Source organism: Chiloscyllium plagiosum, chromosome 11, assembly GCF_004010195.1.
Source record: "Chiloscyllium plagiosum isolate BGI_BamShark_2017 chromosome 11, ASM401019v2, whole genome shotgun sequence".
NCBI lineage: Eukaryota > Metazoa > Chordata > Chondrichthyes > Orectolobiformes > Hemiscylliidae > Chiloscyllium > Chiloscyllium plagiosum.
In genome coordinates, this window is record NC_057720.1 from 22,918,318 (window position 1) to 22,941,052 (window position 22,735).

At 36.3% G+C, this 22,735-nt stretch overlaps 1 long non-coding RNA gene across 3 annotated transcripts; it reads right to left on the reverse strand.

The window, feature by feature from the left end:
• Positions 1-1,374: 1,374 nt before the first annotated feature.
• Positions 1,375-22,715, reverse strand: LOC122554212. Of its 3 annotated transcripts, none has more exons than XR_006312940.1 (4): positions 21,779-21,897; positions 21,196-21,401; positions 20,003-20,127; positions 1,375-1,740 (listed from the first exon to the last, which is right to left on the reverse strand). It is a non-coding gene; the product is annotated as an uncharacterized LOC122554212 (long non-coding RNA). The 3 variants fall into 3 exon arrangements; XR_006312939.1 differs by lacking the exons at positions 21,196-21,401; positions 21,779-21,897 and adding exons at positions 21,908-22,055; positions 22,320-22,715 and having other exon boundaries at positions 1,376-1,740; XR_006312938.1 differs by lacking the exon at positions 21,779-21,897 and having other exon boundaries at positions 1,383-1,740; positions 21,196-21,586.
• Positions 22,716-22,735: the final 20 nt, after the last annotated feature.

Consider the following 22,735-nt stretch of genomic DNA (forward strand, 5'->3'; position numbering starts at 1 on the left):
AGATTGACAGATTTTTCATCAGTTTGGGGATCAAGTGTAATGGAGAAAGGGCAGGAAAGTGAGTTGAGGATTATCAGATCAGGCATAGTCTCATTGAAAGACAGAGCAGACTTGGCAGGCTGAATGACCTACTGCTGTTCCTATATTTTATGGTCACTGGGAATCCCTTGCAACAAACAGTCCATTTTAAATGACACTCACAACTGCACTGTGGGAATCCAATTCATTTCTGTTAATTAAATGTTCCATCTCCCTCTCTGACACAGAGTCAGATTTCCTGACATCCACTACAATAAAACAATATTTTAAAAAACTTCCTTTCCATGACCTGTTTTTCATGCTTAATTATTGAACCACTCAATTGACCTGATCTACTGTCAGTTGATAGGGGTCAATGTCAAAGCCATTATTTCAGGTATTAATCCTCCTAGAGGCTCACTATAACACATATTTTCCATTTTTAAGGAAAAATCATCAACAATCAAATTAAGGAGTACCTCCATAGGAAATCTGTCTTTTGTTCAGGGTGGAAATTTCTATTCCCCCTCTCCGTGTACTCAGCTGAATTTATCTCATTTCGCTGTTTTCTAATTTGCATTAAGACAGAGAAAGCATGTTGATGTGTGGGATTCCTACAATGTTGCTTCCATTGGGTCTCATAGAAGCTTCATTGAGTGGCTCCCTACAGAGAGGAGTGACCGATAATTGCAAGCCTCCATAGATTGGAAAATGCTACAACTAGGGTTATTTTTGGGACAATTTCTCACAGCAGGAGAACACTTTGTTGTAATTATTTTCCAATCTTTTCTTTTTACAGCTGACAAACTGCAACATTAATTTCTTACTACTTGGATTGTAGCGAGTCAAAACGATTGCTCACCACCAAATTCTGGAGGACAATTAGAGGATGGTAGTAAGTGCCAGCCTTGCTCATGACACTCAGATCCCATGAATGAATGGAAAAGATGTGATGCTCCACTTAATAACAAGGGAATACTTTTTCTATGAGGACTGGTAGAGATAGAATAGGAAAGCAAATTTGGGGGAATGAGAAAGATCCATGTGGCTATGTCAGTCCCAATTGTATGTTCTAGAACTGATATCCCGAGTTTTCAATTGTTCAAACAAGCAGCCTTTGGGTTTTGTCAGGGATAAAAGCATGATTTGCAAATAGATTCTATAATGAGCACAGCTTTTCTGGTGGCAGTGAAGATGACAGCTGCTCTCACCTTCCATCTTTCTGGTAACTATCAGCTTTATGTAGCTTTTACCATAAGCCACAGCCCAGCTACCATATCTAATTGTATAAGCCAGGTGGCAGCTGTTTTACTTAAGGTGGCAGATCAGCATATCAATTTTTCTGACAAAGAAAGGAAACTGAACATAGTTTAATCTTCATGCCTTTCTTTTTGTCTTACCCTAGGTCCTGGAATTGACTATTAACAAATCTGATTAAATGTGTGCACTTCCTTAGGATGCTTTTTATTCCAAATTGGAAGGGGTGTGTACGGTTAATGTAAATAGTCTCTGATAGAGATTAGACATACACACGTGTATTTGTTTATTTCCACTGATCCCTTGATGATGCACTCATTCCTTGGGGTCTACACATTAGGTTGAATAATGATGGGTGACTGATCTTCAGTCCGATTCCTCAATGCAAGAAGGTGCTTGGCTGATTTAACCATATCAATATGAATTGAAGAATCAGAAACCGATGTAGAAGAAGTGGGAAAAGTACTGAAAGAATAGGAAACAGTGGTTAATATAGAACTCTAGTTAAGTGGAGGTTGAACTCAACTGAAAAATACAAAGCATTATCCACTAAGTATGCTACAAGCTTTTAACACTTGTCACATAATTGTAAGACAGATATTGATTTATAACATAATATAATGAAGCTAATTGTACATTGGTATGAATTAATATATAATTACATAATTTTCTGGCATCTACTGCTAATTATTATGCAATGAACTTGCATGAATTGTATCACAGTACTTATGCATTTTGTCATTTAAATGCATAAATATGGAAATTTTCATAGGACAACAGCTGAAGAAACTGTTTGCTGTCTGTACATTGTAGAGATTAATGTAAAATGAATGTCTGAACCACCTGGGACCTCAATGAGTAACATTGCATAATAGATTCCAAGCTGTTGGTTTAAATGTCTGCATTCAAATAGCTTACTATCAATAGACAGTGCTATAAAGTAAAGCAAGTTTCAATTCATGAGTCATAACAAACCTCTCACATGAAAATCTTATCAAAAAATAAGAACTATGTCCAACACATGATTCCTATTATGCCCTTATCTTATTTTTAATAACTTCCTATTGGTTGTACAAGGAACATTGACAGTATCCTTATGGTAAAATCAACAACAAGGACTCACTTTTAACGTATAGTGATTTTAATATAGGCAAACATAACATTTTTCAAATGAGTACAATTAAGCAAAAGCTGATACCGAAATAAATCAGAATATAAGGGGTGAAGGCTTGGTAAAAGAGATAGGTTAAAAGGAGAGCATAAAAGCAGAGAGGTTAGGAAATCAAGAGGTTTAAAAAGTAGAGTCATTGAGTTAGACCGCTGAAGAGATAATGTTATGCAGTGGAAACGGTAGGCAATGCATAGAGACCAGAGATGGAGCAAAGCATAGGGTTTTAGGTTTAGAGAAACTACCAGAAATAGGAATAGAATGGAAATTTAAAAATTTGAACATAAGGATAAGAATTTTTTAATTGTGATGTTGGTAGGCTTGGAGCCAATGTAGATCAGCAAGCCAAGGTTTGAAAGTGTGAATGAAACTTTGTACAAGTTATGATGGCAGCAGAGTTTGGAACAGCTGAAATATATGGCAGGTACAAGATGGGAGACCAGCCAAGAAAGTATTTGAACAGTCATGTCTGGAGGGTACAAAAGCATGAATGAAGCATGAAGCTGTCAGCTGGCTGAGATAGAAGCAGAGAAGTGTAATATTGAATGTCAGTTCAGAGGTGAAACTAGACATTCTTTGTAATAGGGAATAGGAAGGTTTAGGAGCACAACCTATGGGAGATCAGAGATTAAAACAGTTCAGTTTAGCTTTAGGTAAGGTCTGACAGAGGGGTGAAATGGACAGTGTGAAATGGAAGTCATGGTGGGGAACAAAGGCAATAGCTTTTTCAATACTTAATTTGAGGAAACTATAATTTATCCAGGACCAAACATCAGACAAACAGATTAATAACACATTGACAGTGGAGGGCTCAAGAAAGATTGTGGTGAAGTGGAGCTAAGTGTCACAACTGAAAATGTGGAATCAAATGCTACGTTTCTAAATTATGTTACCAAGGGGCAGTATTTAGATGCGAAATGGGAGGAGACCAAGAATATATCCTTGGAGACCTCCAAAAGCCTGTGGCAATGTAAAATATTACCTAAAATATTTAATTCCGTTATGCAATATCGGTAAATATAATTAATTATACATGAGGACAATGAAGGTGATGAATTATTTAAAAAAGGAAATAGGATGTGCAATTGAAGGAAATAGGTTTGCGGGGCTATGGGGATAGCACAGTGAAATGAAACTGATTATATTGCTCAATAAAGAGCCAGCACAGATCGATTTGCCAAATTGTCTCCTTCCGTACTGTAATGGTTTTATGATGCTATGACATGGAAATATTATATGTATCATTCCAATCTGTCTAGATTTTAATAAGTTAGAGTATTTGCACAGTAAATACATTTACAACACTTACTGAGCATTCATATAATAGTATCAGGACTGCCCTGAGCATGACTCCCATGTATCCTTTTCTATTCTCACTTACTGTTTAAAAAAAAATTGAATCCAGCCAGCAAGCTAGTGCAATAGAAAACCAACGTTCAGTATGACAGAGTAGGTGAGGACATTTGAACCACCCATCCTAGATGCTGCACTGTATGGGCACGTATGGAGTCTGTGTCAAATTAGGAAATAGGCAAATTAAATGAATCTCCACAACATTGACTATTGTGTGGCACCCGGCAGGCAGCTCAGGGCTTTTCCAAGATTTCCCCGGTTGAGCATTGAATCTGAGAGGGCAGAGAAGAAAATATTTGGGGAAAGAATGTGTGCAAAGAATGCCATTCCCTTATTTACAAAGCTAAATAAATCACACAGCATATAAAAAACAGCACAAGATTTCTGTTAGCTATTTAGTTTCTCTTGTGAATATTAAATGGAAAATAATTGTTGGAATTATTTTTGAAAAAATAACTTACTAGCAATCAACCCTTTCCAAGGTAAAAAGTATATGAAGCTAACTTCATTTTACAAACTTACTTCACTGATTATTATTTCTTACCAAGGTTATTGCAAACTTTATGACATTGTATCAATAAGGTCAGGTTTCTATTTATTTGTATTCTTTTCAGTATTTTATTCTACTTTTTCTTCCATTACTGTTCAAGCCAATATAAACAATTGGGTGGCATTACTGGCAAGTCCAGAATGTATTGCTTATCCTTAATTGCCCTTAAGTAGTGTCTATGTTTTGACAGTCTACCCAATATATTGCTACATCTAGAGATACAGGATTTTGATTCTGCAGTTCAATACCTCGTGGCTGCCCAGTTCGATACACAATTCATTGCCACAGAAGGCTGTGGAGGGCAGGTTATTGAGTGTATTTAAGACTGATATAGATAGGTTCTTGATTGTCAAGGGTTACGGCGAGAAGGCGGGAAAGTGGGGATGAGAAACTTATCAGATGTGATTGAATGACAGAACAGACTCAATGGGCTGAATGGCCTTTTGTCTGCTCCTATGTCTTATGGTCTTATGACTTAGTAGTGTTGTCACTGGTGTGGCAATCTTGAGCCCCAAGCTAATGCTCTGTGAAAATGGGTTCAAATCCCATCATGGTTGATGTGAAGTTTGCATTCAAAAATAAATTAAAAATCAACACATTCTAATGATGGCATCTAGTCATTGCCAAAAATTCATCAGATTCAACATTGTTATTCAGAGGTATCTTTATCTGATCTTGTTTGCATTGACTCCAGAACTACAACTATGTGGCTAACTGTTAACTCATCTCTGAAAGGTCCTAGCAAGCCATTCAATTCAAGGGCAACTAGTGATGGGTGAAAAATGCTGGACTTGCCAGGTGTGCCCACATCCCATGTACAATATTCAAAACAAAATGACATGTGGCTTGCAAGCAGAGTTAGGGTTGATGATTTTCTCATGCACATGTCTTTGTAGGTGCTTGAGATGCCACTAAAAATGGCTGAGAAACTTGAATTAGTGCATCCTGTGAACAGTACACACTACAACCACAAATGTATGGGGTTCCAGTCAAATGGACTACTTTGTCCTTATTACTGTCAAGTTTTGAAACTGTTATTCAGCAACACCTAGGCATGTGGAGAGCATTCTATGCACTCTTACCATATGTCATAAGTGGAAAAGTGTATTTGGAGAGATGGGAGGATAGCCACTTATTCTGATGCTGACCTGTTCTAGGATCCATGGCAGTTATATGGTTAGTGTGGTTGGACTTTTGGTCAGCGGGACTGAGATATTGCACATGTAGAATTCCCTGAAGAAATGACATTGAATGTTAAGTAGAGTTGGTTCTGCTCTTTCATTTTAGGAAGAGTCGTTGCTTAGGATTGTGCTTATGTTACTTGTCATTTATCAACTCAAGCCTGATACCCATATGCAAGGATGGACAGTTGCATTATCAAAGGACTTTGTAAATCAGGCTGGATGTTAAGTAATCATCAGTGGACATTTCCACTTCCAGTATTTTTATGGCAGCAAGATCATTCATAAAACATCAGAATATAATTAAGCTTGGGGCCTCAGCTGCCCTGAGGAACTGCTGCATACTGTGTCGGAACATTATTCTTGCACATTTAATCCATCATTAACTGATGGCAACTATCCATTATCTGAGTGGCTCACTTAGAATGGATTTTGAAATTCTCAAGCTCACGGCACAAACTTTAAATTTCAGCAATAAATTGGCATTCCAGATTCAGAGTAACACTTGTTTCATTGGTAGAAAAATCCTTCATTAGATAGCTTCATTTGTTTTTTTGTCAGTGTCACTGTAAACTGTCTTCCTGTCTGAGAAAGTTTTTTCTAGCTTGTTCATTTTAATAATTGTGGAGGTACAAAAAGGTCCCAAATTATTTAATCTCAAATGCTGAAATATCTCACTTTCAGAAATTTGAATGTGCTAGAGGAGGAAAAAAAATTAAAGTTGATCTTTACTTTCAGGAGTGAAAGTTGGGTTCGTTGGGAAACAAGATGCATTTTTTGTCTATCCTTAGATGTTATTTATTAGGTAATGGTGGGCCTTCTTTAACGATTGTAGTCCATGTGATGAAGACACTTCCAAAATCCTGTTAGTTGAACAGCCTTATTTCAAACTTTATGTTCAAGATAAGGTCATTGATTGAGCAGCTGAAGATGTTTGGACCAGAACATTGCCCCTGCTTTGAACTCCTGCAGTGACATCCTGGGGTTGAAATGATTGACACCCAACATCATCCTTTCCTTTCAGTCTCAACTTCAACCTATGCAGTGTTTCCTCCAATTCCCACTTCTTTCAATTGTACTAAAGATCCTGGGTGCCACATGAAGTCAACGTTGCTTAGATTTTGGGAATCTGTGATTTCCTTCTAGAATCCGGTTTGTACTTATATCAGAAGCAAGGCTGAAATGAGGTCCAGAAATGAGTCATCCTGGAAAATCCAACTGAAAATTGGTGATTAGGTTATTGGTGAATATTGTTGCTCTTTATTGCACTGTTGATGACTCCTTGCCATTTTCTGCAAGTAATCGAGAATAAGCTAGTAGGATGGTATTGGATGGATTGGATATATATTATTTTTATGGTCAGGACATAATTGGGCAATTTTCCACACTGCTGGGTAGATGAAACTATTACATCTGTAGTAAAACTGATTAGTTTGGATTATGGCCAGTTCTGAAACACAGGTCTTCAGTGGAATGTGGTTGATGCTCATTAACTTAGCTGTGTCCAATAAATTCATTGATAACTTATAGAGCATTGTGAATTGACCGACCACTATTAACCATAATAGTTAAGATCATCCTGGTGTCCTATGATAAATGGTTTTCATTCTTTTAGCCTCATCCAGAATGTCCAGTCAGTTTTATTTTCCTGTTAATGATTTAATCATAACTGGATGCAGGAAAGTCTTCCAAAAAGTGTGGTGCTGGAAAAGCACAGCCAGTCAGGCAGCATGTGAGGAGCAGGAGAATTGATGTTTTGAACATGAGCTGATGAAGAGATTACGCTCAATGTTGATTCTCCTGCACCTCGGATGCTGCCTGACCAGCTGTGCTTTTCGAACACTACACTTTTTGACTATTGGACTGCAGTTGCTTATCTCTGTCTGTATTGTTATGGTTTTGCAGATTAGCATACATGGAACCCTTTTGTAACTTCATTGGAATGATATATCATTTTGACAAACATACAGCACTCTGTACAGTATTTTCATTGAATCAAGGTTATGCTTTATCAATTTATCCATTCATTTATCTTTGACCCTGATACATTTTCTACTGACCATATTTTCACTTGCAAACCTTAATCAATACTGTCATTTTCTTGAGGCCACAAATGTTTTGTAACAGAAATATATTCTGTTTTACATCTGAAAAGGTTGCTCATTTTTAATAAGTATCAGAATTTCTGATAATTGCACTTAGCTTGCTGTCTACTGAAAGCAATGGCATTTACATGACAAACCTTTTCTTTCAATGATCTATGTGATTTCTCTGGTGGTTTGATGAATCAATCCAGTGAGAAAATTATATAAACAGTGTTTGCTCTCTGGAATGCACTGAGATGTGAAAGGATTAATGCAATTGGCCTTTTGCCCCTGAGTTTGGAAGGGGAATTCAACCAGGTTTCTTGTTCCTCATTACCATATAATAGTCAATTCTACTGGTAGAAATGTACAAATGCCTTTCCTAAACAATGTTGGGTTCAGTTGCAATACAGCTCATAGACTGAAAATATGCAGTTACTTATTAACAACTCAATGCACAAAGCTGATTTAGAACCCATGCAATACACCAATGCTTTCTGGAGAAGAGGACAAAATGTCCAGAAAAACCACAATGTTGTAATTTTATAACATCACAATTAAAGGGAAGAACAATATTATCTACTTGATGGTCTTCTATTTCATGTCCATTGTTTTTGGATAAAGAGCATCCTTTGGATTGCTGCTGCTATAAATTTTGATCTGAGCAATGAGATTATTTTTAATGAAAAATCCAGGTCTACCAGTTTCCGAATTCAAATTTGTTCCACCAAACTGGCTTTTAAGCAATATTGCTCAACTTGCAGAACATCAACAAACTAATCAAGGCTTTCAACTTTGCCTATATTCATTGATTATTAGACGACCCAACTGAATTTTGAAAGTTACTGTGAACTATAGCAAACCCCTCTTTTGTGAATTTGTTGAAAATGTCAAACCTTGTTTCTTCTTTTAGTGTTTTGAGAAATTGACTATATTCTGAAATTGTTTTTCTATTTGTTTTACAATGGTTGCATAAAAGAAAATTGCATTGATGTTGAAGGAACAATCAACTTTATCATCTTTCAGACACTTTGAATTCTTCTGGCATTGAGCTACAGTATCTTTTACATCAGCTTCCAATTAATACATAAATTGCATCTTTTCTTTGTAATTCCTGGAGGAATTAATGCATTACCTGAAATTTTTCAGGAAATAAAGAAGATGATGAGCTATTGAATTCTTACATCTGGAAATATAATATCTGTAGAAAAGAATCAATTGCTTATTGTACATGTTTTCTATGTTGGCCTACACAGCTTCTTAAAGTGTTTATCAAAATATGCATTTAATTTTACTATTTATAAACAGCTAGCATAGTCACTTGTACGCTATTCAATTATAAAGACAGTATTTTACAGCTGATTGATGCCTTGACAGAATTGCGCACGATGCACATTTTTTAAGAAACAACTAATGGATCAAATATATATTTAGAACTAAAGTGGATCTTGCCTCTGGTAGGTCAACAATTAAATCCAAGTCAATTCTTCCGGTTATCTCTCTCCTCCAATAAACAGAATTATTTCCTCCTCACTTTAAGATGACGAAATGTGATTACTTACCTTAGAATATCAGCATTATACTTCATGTGCCTTTTCTCATCACAAGTGTTTTGATAAATAGATTAAAACCTAATGGCTGATAGATTGCCTTTGGATTGCTTTGTGTCTGGGGTGCAACAAAGACCACACCACATTATGTTTCCTTCATTTTAGAAATGAGTTAGCCCAGAACTTAGTCTTCATCTGTTTCTGTTGCATGCTTTCTGTCATTGTATAGTTCAATTTGAGATAGACAGGTTTGAGGTAACATGTAAAACTGTAGCTGTCTCATGCTCATACTTATTCAATTTAATTTCCCTGGCATGTTGTTCATTTGATTGCTTCTTACACTTTTCCCCCTTAACTGACATTTTCTTTACTATACAAGTTTGCATCATGACTTATGTAATATTGAAATTGATAACTCTGGATGAATCATCTTAATTTGGATGTTTGTGCACAATTTATAAACATATTGTGAATAGTAATAAATGCATATATTACTATGTCGCATATGTTACATAATACAATATAAACATTATCGTACCATTTCTATGCAATGGTCATTACTGATCTTCAAAAGAAATTAAAAAATAAAACATTTTGATGTAAGCTGGCATCAGTATATTAGTTACCGATAAAAGGTAAGTAAATTATCATATGAAAAATCATCTGTTAGGCTCAATTTTGAATACAGATAATTAGGACTAACATTCATGACTGCAACATTAATATATTATAAATCATTACATTGGTCCTGACTTATATTTTCATAGACCTTTCAATACATTTTCCCTTCTATTATTTGCCATAACATTGATAATACAATATGATGAGCTCCAACTCAGATATATATTTTCACCCATGATTTCCTATATTTCAAGTTTACAGCCTTCGCTACAAGTAGATGACTGCAAATTAGAAAATTAGAATGACCCATTCCAAGCAAAATTGGAAAAGTTATGGAATTAATTGCCAGACATTTGAGGTCATAACAACTGTTTTTAACATCAAATCAGCAAATTAACAGTTGAGAAATAGCACATGACATATCTTTCCAAATGATGTAGCAAAATTAAAGACAGCAAAATATTGTCTTGTCCCTAAAAACCATGCCCTCATCAATTCATTTATTATATTCTGGTGGATAAATAGACATGTCAAGTTTGGTTTTGTTACAGCATACAAGTTTTAAATTGTTACTTTTGCTTCTTCTATTTTTGTTTCAGTTTCTACATAACAAAATTACCAGCAATTTAAAGGTCCTTATGTTTGAATTTAAACATTGAATACAGTGCCTCATTTTATAGACAAATATATTGGTATATTCTAAATTTTATATAAGCACCTGAAAATGCTGATACTTTTCAAATTCTGAAAATATTTTAGACTTACAAACAATATCATTACTTTTCAAATTCACTTGATCAATTTCCATGGAATAAACTGACTGCAATTTCAGGTGATTCTCGTGGTGTTTCTCATTAGTAAGTTTACAATTCATTGTAAAAAAAATAATAATTATAGTCACCTACAATTTCCTGTATTACTTCTGCAATATCCTGCACTATATCTGAACACCTCATTGTTTATGCTTTGTGATTGTTCTGAATTCACTCAAAATATATTACCTTCACATATTTGGGCCCTCGTTCCTGTTAGTATCAGTTAAGTATTTGTTAACTAGCATACACAAATGAACTAAGGGTTGAATGGCTTAGCACACAATGATTCACACATCTATGACTTGAATTCTACTTTACTAAAAATTCTCTATCTTTAGGAGATTTAAGTGAAGCACCTTTGGCAAGTACTAATTTTCTTTCTTAAAATTCTCCATAATTTGGTGCTAAATGGAACGAAATTGTCGAGGGCCACCTGTAACTTTGTCAGTGCAATTTTTGAAATTTCTTACATCTGGCATTCTAATAACTCAGTGTTAGCACACACATTATTGCTGAAATTGGACAAAACGTGCTTCTCTAATTAGGCTGATTCAATTACTTTATATTGATTTGATTTCTCATGGTTTCACTAAAGTTAAAGGTTTGTACAAATATTAACAGAAATAGAAATAACAAAAGATATTAAAGTTGATCAATTGTCTTTTGAAATGTTATTAATTACAGGATTACGGAACTGTTTCTGAACTCTTATCAACATCTTTATGCCTCATTCAACAGTCACAAATATGTTTTTCAAATCAATTACCAGTAAGTAAATTCTCAATCAAACTGGTTTGGGAGTATGGATTGCTCTAGAGCAGATATTAATATCAGCGTCACAAATGTCAAAGTTAAAAAAGATGAGCTTGCATTGACTTTATTCGTGACTTTAATGAAATTAGGACTTGATTTTAACAAATATCACACTTTTTTGATGAAAACACATTTAACAATAGAACTCAGGCCAGAATGAAACAGTGATGACAATTTTGTTCAAGAAGGCTGACTTCAAATATATCAACAGGCTGGAAAGTGAGATGTAAGTGCGACAAAATAGTTATTAGTTTACAAAGTTTTTAAAAATCTTTATCACGTCCTGTAGAACCATAGCTGTTGGATTTTAAAGTAGAAATTTGACCCATTTTCACTCGATCGTAAAAGCTGATAAGCTGTTTCCAGGATATGGGATAGTGGTGCTGGAAGAGCACAGCAGTTCAGGCAGCATCCGAGGAGCAGTAAAATCGATGTTTCAGGCAAAAGCCCTTCCTGATGAAGGGCTTTTGCCCGAAACATCGATTTTACTGCTCCTCGGATGCTGCCTGAACTGCTGTGCTCTTCCAGCACCACTAATCCAGAATCTGGTTTCCAGCATCTGCAGTCATTGTTTTTACCCTGTTTCCAGTATATGTAAATGTGCAGTTTGTGTACTCTACATCAAATGATCATTCAACTAGCACAAGCCTTCTTACTGAATTGAATAGAATAGGCAATATTACTGTTCAATATACATCAGTTCATCTTTAATATTTTGGTTATTCATGGAGAGAAATAAACTTTTCTTGAAGTTATCTCTATCTTTTTTCTTACTCTATTTCTTTCCACCAAGGTTTTTCTAGAACATTTTTGCATTCTGTTTTTCTCAACACATTGCTATCACATATTTGTCTATAGAATAGAATCCCAACAGTGTGGAAACAGGTCATTCAGCCCAACTCGGCCCCATACTGAGTCTTGAGAGCATCCCAACCAGGCCCCTCCCCCACCCCACTAACCCTGCATTTCTCATGGCTAACACACCTAACTTACGTATCCCTGGACACTACAGAGTAATTTAGCATGGCCAACCCACCTAGCTTGTACATCTTCAGACTGTGGGGAGAAACCAGATCACCCAGAGGAAATCTGCACACTTATGAGGAGAATGTGCAAACTCCACACAGACAGTTGCTTGAGGATGGAATCAAACCCAGGTTCCTGACACTAAGACAGCAACACTGGGCACTGTCCTACTCATCCCTCTTTTCCTCACGTTGTGTATAAATTATATGTGTAGGACTCTCATACAATTTTTATAGATGAATTTAGACTCACTTTTTTAAATGGCAGGCCATGGAACAAATGGTAGTCATTATACAAGAGAGTTGGAGCAAGGAAATAGATTATGGAAGTTTTGTAAAATGGAAGAACTGTAAGTGGAAGGATCCAGAACCTGAATATTTCTACAAAATGCAACTTGGGGCTTAGTCAGTGGTAACGTTCATTGGAGCCAAGTGCTGAAACAAAAGAGGAGTTTTAAGTCTTGTATTGTTCCATGGTGAAAACTGAAATGCAGGATTTTGGAGTAATCTGACATGAAACTATGTTGTAAAGGTGAGTTCTGATACGGTAAGAATATGTGTCAAAGCTTGTGAAGTGCTATGTATGCAAGTGGAGGTGTATGTTAATGTAGTTAATAGAGAACAGGAATCAGGAGTGACAAGCATAAAAATAATTATCTGAATGTATGTACCAAGGCCAGAATGTGTGAATGATACTAAAGGATGACAATGTTGTGCAGTTGCAAATTTTTAAAGCATCATGGAATTAAGGGTTCAACTGAGGCATAAAAACTTTGATCAGAACAAAAACTGAGGCCTAAATACCTAAGAGGTGGACACATCAATATGTTAACTAAAATCATTTTAGCTACTGAAAGTGCTTTTCTCCAGACTAGTTGGCATATTTATGAAGTGTTATATTGCAATTATAGAAATCTAGAATAGGGTCAGTGTGAAAACACAATCTCTGCCACAAGAGGTTTGAATCCTTTTTTTCAGAAATCCAAACATTTTTGTAAATATAAACTTTCTGGTAAATAATTCTTCCTAAGTATTCTGAATTGCTTTATTTTAGTGAAATGAAATTTAGCTTACCTTGTGTCTTAGGGTAAAAGTCAAATACTTTAGACTTGTCAGATACCACACGCAATGTTTTACATTTTATAGAAAGGGATAGTGACATTAATAAATAAGGCATACAGTTTATCATACCACTGATTCTGGCAGTAAGCACATCCAAAGGCAAAAACTATTGCTGTCTTAAAATGCCAATGTCCTTATGCTTTCAAATTTGCTGTCACAAATCAATTTTTTTATAGTAGTCCAAAATTGAAGCAGCATATTCTCATTGATGTAAATAATGATAGTGTTAAAGCTTCAATACTCATTGATCTTAGCAATAATATATCAGAACATTATGATGACAGACAAATGACTGGACAATGAAGTATTGCAAAGCAACTTCCCAGATTGTGTGTACAAACAGTTTTATAAGTAGCATCCAGACAATCAGTTAGCTTATTCTATTATTCTTGTGACCTTGCACTACTTGGCAGAAACTGACAATTTTCCTTCCTGCCTTCTTGAAATTGCAAATAACTTTGCAATAACAAAAGGTTTTTTTATGAAGCTCTTCAAACAACAGTGGATGGATTTTAAGACTTTTTTTTCATTTAAATATCTGGATGTCCTTGCAGGCTAAAAAGAACTGTGCAATAAAGCTCTATATTATTGCAATAAGAAAAATCATCTTGTTATACTATAATTATTTACTTCTCATCCATATGATCTGCTCAAATTTGAGGCTTCATCAGATAGGTGAACTTTTCTCTGCAATAGTTTTTGATTACATCCACATAAAAATAATAATGCTAGAAATATTTTACCTTGGTATAACAGGTAAAGAGAAAATTCAAACACTTTTTTGCATTTTTACAATTACATATATTTTTCAACAATTTATTTGTGTGACTTTTGATATAAAGTATGTTATCATTTACATTTTTAATATATATTCCAAGGGAAGAAGGGATAATACAGTCAAGATAATTATTTTACATGGATGCCACACACTTAAGAAGTTGTTTTTATATTACTGCCTGATTAGCAACTTAAGAAAAATCATTTCACTGGTACACAGATCAGAGCAACCAATGCAATGAGTACTGTACACATTATGAGAAAGGTGGGAATGAGTAATAACTAATGCTAGTTATTCATTATTTAACTCCAAAATGTACTTAGCACCATAAAATGTACTTCCGAGACAATGGCAGCCAAATGGAACATGGAAAAGTATTGTGTTACATTACATTTTATTAATGATCCTTAAGAAAAGTTATTCGAAGTGAGCCCACAAGAATCATTATCACATTATGATTGGCATATTTGGAAAAAAATTTAAACTGAGTTAAATCAGTTTTTAATAAACTAATGCACACATCAGTAAAACACTCTTACAGCCTTTTATTACAAGGAATCCTTTCTCCCATAAATGTTCAAAATATTTCCAATTGAAATATTATAACGATTGCATCACTGTACTTTTAATTGGAAATTGTAATGCCTGTCAGTCTCTGCCAGCATGTTTTGTTGTATCTATAACTAACAGAGAGGTCTAATAACTTTCTCATATGGATGAAAACTGAGCCATTTAATGGGAATATAAATGCATTTTAATTTTCTAAAGAATTCTAACTGACAAAATTAAGTGTAGCCTTCACTAATACCATTAATTTTTCTACTTTACATGGTAACACGAACACTTGTGTCAATTGATTTGTATTAGTGTGATTTTTTTTATGGCATCAATATTTTAGCATCAGAGAATCATATTAGACCACTACCTGCTCAGTAATGCATCAATAGAAAAGCAATGACTCCATTTTGCTTTCTTTGATTGCATTTTATTACGCCTCTTTCCAATTCTAATGTTTCAAACATAATTTATACTGATGTTATGCAAATATTTTGTACAAATCTATAGATATTTTTCCTGCAGTCTGCTTCAAAGAAGAATTCCTGTGACATTTCAATTCTTATGATCAGAATTTAATTTAGTGTTTAAGCCTTTAATGTCCATCTGTTCATTAAAGATCAATGATCTAGCAATTTTTATTTTATACATGTTACTAATAAGTAAATTGCATAACATTTGACTGTCATCTGCCATACTGTATACTTTTAAAAAGTAATTAATTCCTTAATGCTTGTATTTTTACTGGGCTCTAAGAATATGGTTTGAATTTTGAAAGTTTTTCCATTCAAGTATTTAAGACATAGCACGAATATAAATATCTTGATACATGAATGCGATCTGACACTTTTAAACTTCAGTTGCAAAATGGGACAAGCCCTTGATTCTGCTGGATCTAGTGAACCTTTGTAGTACTGAAAATCCTTTGAACCTTGTAATCGCATAAATCGGATATAAATGGTTTTTGCCGTAACAAAAGCAAATAAATGTTAGAAATAAACTCGATGTCCAACCCAAAGTCGCCTTTGAACAAACTGAAAAGAAAGATGAACTGAAAATCATTTCATAATTTATATCTTGGCGTACCAATGCTACTGCAACCCTCAAAGGGCATTGCTTTCACCATCATTCACTTCCTTCAACACTACATTCGTTACAATTACCATTACCGTTACTATGTGGAGGCAGCTGTGACATTTATTCTGACACTGAAATAAAAGCTCATGCCACTTTTAAAAAGGTGACTTCCTAATGTACGATCCATTGCTTCATAAAATTTTCATTTATCTTTTGGTTTCTATTCACCAAAGTCCAGACGCTTGAAGTTAGTTTCACACAGCTCACAGAGTCACGATCGATTTCAAGTACATATGAGCTAGAAGATCCAACAACTCCTAGATAAATAACGGGACTAATAGATAAATATCTCCAATTATTTATTGGTGATACTGTATTTTTATTGCGCATTGTTACCTGCTCCAGCATGTTTAAAATTGTTGAGCTTTATTGTTCTCAAATGCGATAGAGAGACAACTATTTTGATAACGAAGGAATATTGTTGAGCTGTTAAATTAACTGGATTATGGTCGTCTGTTTGTCATGTGTTAATCCTAGTGCAGGATGAAAAGTGAATACGTGTGTGAAGACAACTTCTGAGCGCAAGCATCAAGGCCCTCTTTGAATTTCATAGTTTTGGTTTATTTGCCAATGTCGCTACAATTTGTGCTATTGGTCCAGAAGCAAAGAAAGATGAGGTATATTTACATGAAATATGTTGTCCAAAATCAAAGTATTAACGTAAAGCGGTCTAATGGAGAGAGATGCCTGGTTCCTCTTTGGCCTGTGGATTATGGCTAACTACTAATCCTTGATAACGCAATGCGTCTTTGTTATTATAAATCTAACAGATTCCAAACCTTTTGAAGTATTTTCGACGTCATCTGCCGAATATATATTTTCCAATCAATTCATCTTGAAACCTTAGTGGAAAGAGTTGCGTTACTGTTTCTTAAACATATTGTTCTCAATTCTAATGGCAACAACGCCACTTGTTTCGTAAACTTCTGTATTATACATTGTCTAAAATATTCGCACTTGTATAACTTAATAAATTACTAAACTTTGCAGTTTGATATGGAAAAGCGATTACATTTAGCCAGTTTGGTGCGTTGCTACAAAGTCATGCTTTATCATTGCAATAGTTATCTGAACTTTGATAATGTAGATGATGTCAGCTTTTGTGAAAGCCAGTGGCAATTTAAATACTCTTTTTTAGAAGGCAAAAGTCTGCATGACATATTTATTGCGTGGAAGCACAATGCCATTAAGCAAAGTCTTTGTAGTTCCACGTTTTGCTCTGCCAATATCTCCAAAGATATTACTTATAGTGTCGCGTAAGTGTCCTTCAGTAAATCCAAAGGTTCTTCAATAAAATTATAACTTCTTTCTTTTGCAACTGTTATAAAATTAGAGCATCGCAGAATAGGAATTCATTGCACGATCAATAGTAGATGGTAGCAGGACATTAGTTAATTAGTTAAACACTTTTGGCTGTTATAAACCTATAATTAATGTGACTTTACAAATTGAAGGTAAACACCGTAAGGCGATTGATGTGCATTTGATTTGGCTCCATTCACAAACGCTACGAGGCCTAATGTTCTATAGAACAGGTGTAGCACTGTTCACAATTTACAAACGAACATTGGATTTGCAGTAATCAATGTTAAATCGTTATTGCATGTATCTCGTTTAACTGAAAAAGTGTAATGTATCATTGCTCTCTGCTTCTGCAGTACAATAAAGTACTTGGCTGACACAAATTTTGGGTGGGGCACGACTACTACGTCTCTGCCTCTGAATAGGTTTAACGCAAAAGAGCCACTTGTTAAGGGTTAGAGTTGACGTATACTTTACTTTAACCTCTATTGAAAGCACGCTTATAACAAATATGTCTACGATATTTTTAAAAAGTAGCAAAGACTATTTTGATTATGCAGTTTCTAGAGAAAAAAAGTCCATGTAGCACAATCCACTAAAAGTAGCAAAAAAGATCTGTTCAAAAAGATCAACCTGGAGAAACTGAAATTGAAGCAATTAGTTTACTACTACTGTTGCCTTACAATGTCGAGTTGTCTGCAGTCCTTTAGTAAAACGCCAACTTAATATCCCTTTCATTAAACATAATTAATTTTCTGTGGGTTTCTACTATATGAATATACGATAAAATATGAAGATAGCAGAATTCTTGTCATTTATATAAAGAAGGATATACAGTGTCTACTTCTGGCTGACGAGGGTCTCATTATAAAAGTGTAAAAGTACAATTTCAATGACTTTATAGTGACAGCATCATCAGAAGCCATCTTACACTCCTATTTATCCCACTTATTCCTATTTCACAAGCTATGCACATACTCACGTTCTGTTGTAAACTGGAAAAGAAAAAAAGTAACTCTTCAAAACATGTATCACAGAGCTACTGAGAATGATAAATTATTCAGATAAGCCAACAGTCTTATGATTGAAATGATAGGGTTTCTTTGACTGTGATTTGCAAGAAGCGATTGAGTACGGCAATTGTACAAATTAACCTTCTCAGTATTCGCTACTATCGACTTCAGCAGTGACAAAATGAGTCGAGATGAGAGAGTGCACACCGTGCCTGGGAGAAAATCAGTTGAGCAGACAAATGATCTGTACAGGCTGAGGCTGGACTTTGAGACAACACAAAGATTGAATCCCAATCCGAATACCTATTTGTCTTCGACTGTATTGTTCAGTTATTGTGGAACGATGTGATTTTAACTGATCTCTACCTCGGTGTTAGAAACTTCAAGAACATTTCCGAAACTCTGATTGAGAAGCAAAAGTGAATGTCCTTTTAATTCCACTCATCATGATATAACCTTACAGTGTACAAATCAGATTTTGGACGTTTGTCTTATGTAAAATGACACGAATTTACTCTTATCTTGGGGTGGGTGGAATTTAAACAATGTTTGAAATCTAGGGATATTCAATTCACAGGTAGTAGCGAAGGTAATGGAATGACATCATATTGTCAGTTATTATGAATATTTGTTTTAAAATCCCCCTTAAGGATAGAAAACAGCAACTAGCTGTTATTGCTTTAAAATTGCACTCTGAAGTTTTATTTCTGCAGGATCTGATACAGGACTAAAGGACGTCTCTACAAATGACTGCTTAAATCCCAGCTTCATCCCTTGTCGTTTACATTATCGCTTTAGCTCGTCCCGTGATAACGTCTCAATAGCAGATTGATCTTACAACGTCATGAAACATACATCGGACAGAGAGGATCTGTTGAACATCTACGTACAAGAAAGCTTGCATGTCTCAAAGGCTATTCCTACACGGTTATAAAATCTAAATACACTTAAAGCAGAACCAATCCGCTTTGAAAGTTGTCCTTCATTTGTCTAGCGTTTGTGGTGTTGTTGCAATTACAATTGATTGTCTTGGTAAATGATACCAATTGTTGGAGTTGGCTTCTCTCAAAGATTGTTTTTAAAAAAGGGGAGGGTGGTTCTATTGCTAACATGCAACGCAAATATATTCATTTGTTTGACTTTCAGATTTAAAAAAAACAAAGTATTGATACATGTCTTGTGAGCACGTTACCATTTCCTATGGAGAGCTGTGTTGTAGAACATCAGTAACCCACAATTCCTTTATGCAAAAGTACATTTGGTTTTAGTCCATTGAAGTGCGAAGACTTTACTCTCCTCGACTACGCGTATTCTTAAGCAATAACAACGTAATCCGTATTATACACCCAAGAATACCCGTCACCGAAGAGAGTCTGAATATATCTAGCAACATCTAGCCAATGCCAAAAATCCACACCCATTATCAACAAAGACGGCATCCAAAGAATGAATCTGAGTAGTCCTTCCCTCAGTACACAGCAAGTCGAGTTTTCATCAGTGCCACTCTGCAAAGGGAAAATGAATAAAATGCATTTTGAAGTATGTGCGGAATTGGTGACCATTTAATGTATTTGATATCTGTCTCCAAATGTACAGCATTTGAAATTACAGCCCATCTGAAAAGGTTAGACCTCAAAAAAAACAGAGTTAAGTAACTCACCTGTCTGTTGCAGCATTTGCAGAATACCGCGTAGCTCGTAGGTATCTTCGATTTTCGACTTTTCATTCTCAAAAGCAAATATTCCCCTGACCATTGAGTCGAAAAGATGCCCAGCAGTTAGGTTCCTGGGGTAGCGGGAGGGCAGGGTGGGGGTGATTGGTGCGAGGTTAAAACAAAGGACACATAATTTCATTCATTTGTTGAGAATCCCTTTATCTAATTATACATTGCCTTGAAAATAATTTAGACGTGGGAGGAACAACTGTGCGTGGGTGGGTGACAGAAGTATTCAAAGTATTCATGGTAGGTAATGCGAGTATTGATTCGAAATATTTAAAGATAATCTTTGCTAATCAACTGTGTAAAACAAAACGATTCAGAAGTCATTTTAGGAACGAGCAGCATTCAGGACAGTTGTTCCCATCAGTAGGTATGGACAGGCGGAAGCAGGGTAAATCTCCAAGTGAATCAGCCACAGAAACCCTTCCAGGCCTCCACACGGAGACGCTTAACTGCATTACAATGAAGGGAAAGCAGAGAGAGGAAAAATACGATATTTCCCTGAGCACCGTTGCTCCTATCACTCCTCTGACGATGTTGGCTGATGGGGAAAGTGAGAATACATTTTTGTTCAATGCATCACCACTCATGAGCGTGGTATTTCCTTTTTTTCCTGCTCATGGAAGGGGTGGAACCCAGAAAAAAAGACAGGCAGAAGCCTCTTCATTTATGGTTATTTCATTCTTATCACATTATGATACCACCCTTATGTCTATTGACTGGCTGCACCCAGCATCCTGAAATCTCCGTGACAGATGAGATTGGCGCAAATAAAGGATAAAATCAACAATGAGGGGCTTGTGCTGAATACCGAATTTCATCATCGACTGAAGAAACTATTTTCACAGACTAGCTTTAAATTCCTGACAGAATTTCGCCAGAGATTACAGAACACAACTGGGGGCATATTCACCGTAAAACAGCTCGTTCTCTGCGAGACTGTTGTTAGTGGCAGTTTCCAAATTGATATTTTGGAAAAGAAAATGCTAAAAGCAGGCGTTCAGCTGTGAGAACGTACTGTTACCTTGGCGGCACCCACCACAGTAGACATACGAGGCTTTCATAATCGTAATAGCAATTACATCGGTGCATTAAATAATAATAAAAAAAGCACATAATTTCCTAATACTCACAAGAATATCTGTAAAATTTTGTTCTATGCTTGTTAACCATGAGCAGGAGTCCAGCCCAGCCAGTAGTAATACGACATCCAGACTATGGAATGCGCATGTATTCACATACTCGCCTGCCCAACGTGCCAGCTTTTTAAAAAAATACTTAATTGCTTCCATCTAAATTACAATGGCGAGACGATGCGCCTGACGAACTGGAGAGAAACCTTACCGAGACAGAGAGAGAGAAGCGAGCGACAGACGTTTTCAGGACCACGGAGAGCTCATCTCTAACAGACGCAAGCAGCAGCGACACTGAGCCACGGCGCAACAAAAGCTCTTGTGAATCGAAAGTGCACAAGGCGAACTACTTACTAGCACCATTTCCTATGAGACCGCTGCCTCTGGGTGCATATTCATACCCCACCCCCCCCCCCTCCACCCTCACACCCCACCCCACCCCCCACCGCCCACCTTCAGGCTATGGTATTCCCAAAAAAAAAATGACTGTGCAGGGCGCAGGCAGTCAGGGCAACATGCTGGAGATGCTGAGAGCCTTGAAATGTTCCGCAGTACCAGCCGAGAGACATCATCTGCTAAATACCTTTGTTCATTGATTCCCACGTTGCATCTAGTCAAAATAGCATTGCAATTACCCTTCAATAATGCGATTAGCCATCACGAGCAGCGGGTTTTTTTTTTAAAATTCACATTTCATTCGAAATGAACGTACCCAAAGCACAATGTCGGCGCCTTTCACTCATTCTCGCGACATATAGTCGTGCAATTCTGAGCCGCCTATTGTCAAAGTCGTCTTATTTCGCAACGATCCAGAGACATCCGGGGCGATGTGATTCCCACATTGGTCATCTCATACGTCCCTTTGCAGGGAAAACAAAAGTGGACTATGTGATTTGATCCTTTTTTTTTAAAAAAAAAGAATTTTTTTAAGGAAAAAAAATAAAACAGCCCGGTTAACGTGCGCGCTGAATATCACGAGCGGGTGGGGGGGGGTGGGTGGGAGTAACTGCACAGTCAACCAGCAACGGGTTCAAAGCAAAACTAAGGCAAGATGAAACTCTGTATTGCCATTAACACTCCAGGGGTTTCTCGCTCTCCCTCTCTTTCTGAAGACACAGGCTTACCTTTATTTTTCCACTAGAGCTTCAAAGACCATCTCCTCCCGGGTCGAGATGCTCCATCGATATGTTTCTCAACCTCCGTTCCCGAGGTTGCTTTCTGTGTTTTATTTTTGGCAGGTGGAGTGGGGAGTGGAGAGGGGGTGGGGGGGGGGGGGAGGTTGTTACGGGGTTTGACTGCAGCTCCCATCCATCCCTGAGTAGTAGTTCTTTCCGACGCTGTCCCCAGTTTTGCTTCTCTTTTTTTGTGTATTTATGTGTTGCAACGGCTCTCTGCTCTCGGGGCTACGAGACGGCAGAGATCTTTACAGAGAGAGAGAGAGAAAAAAAAATCTAATCAAAGTGCTCCAATTACGACCAGTTGTCGCCTGCCACAACGCATAAATGTAACTCCGCAACATCATCACCACCATCCCCCTCCC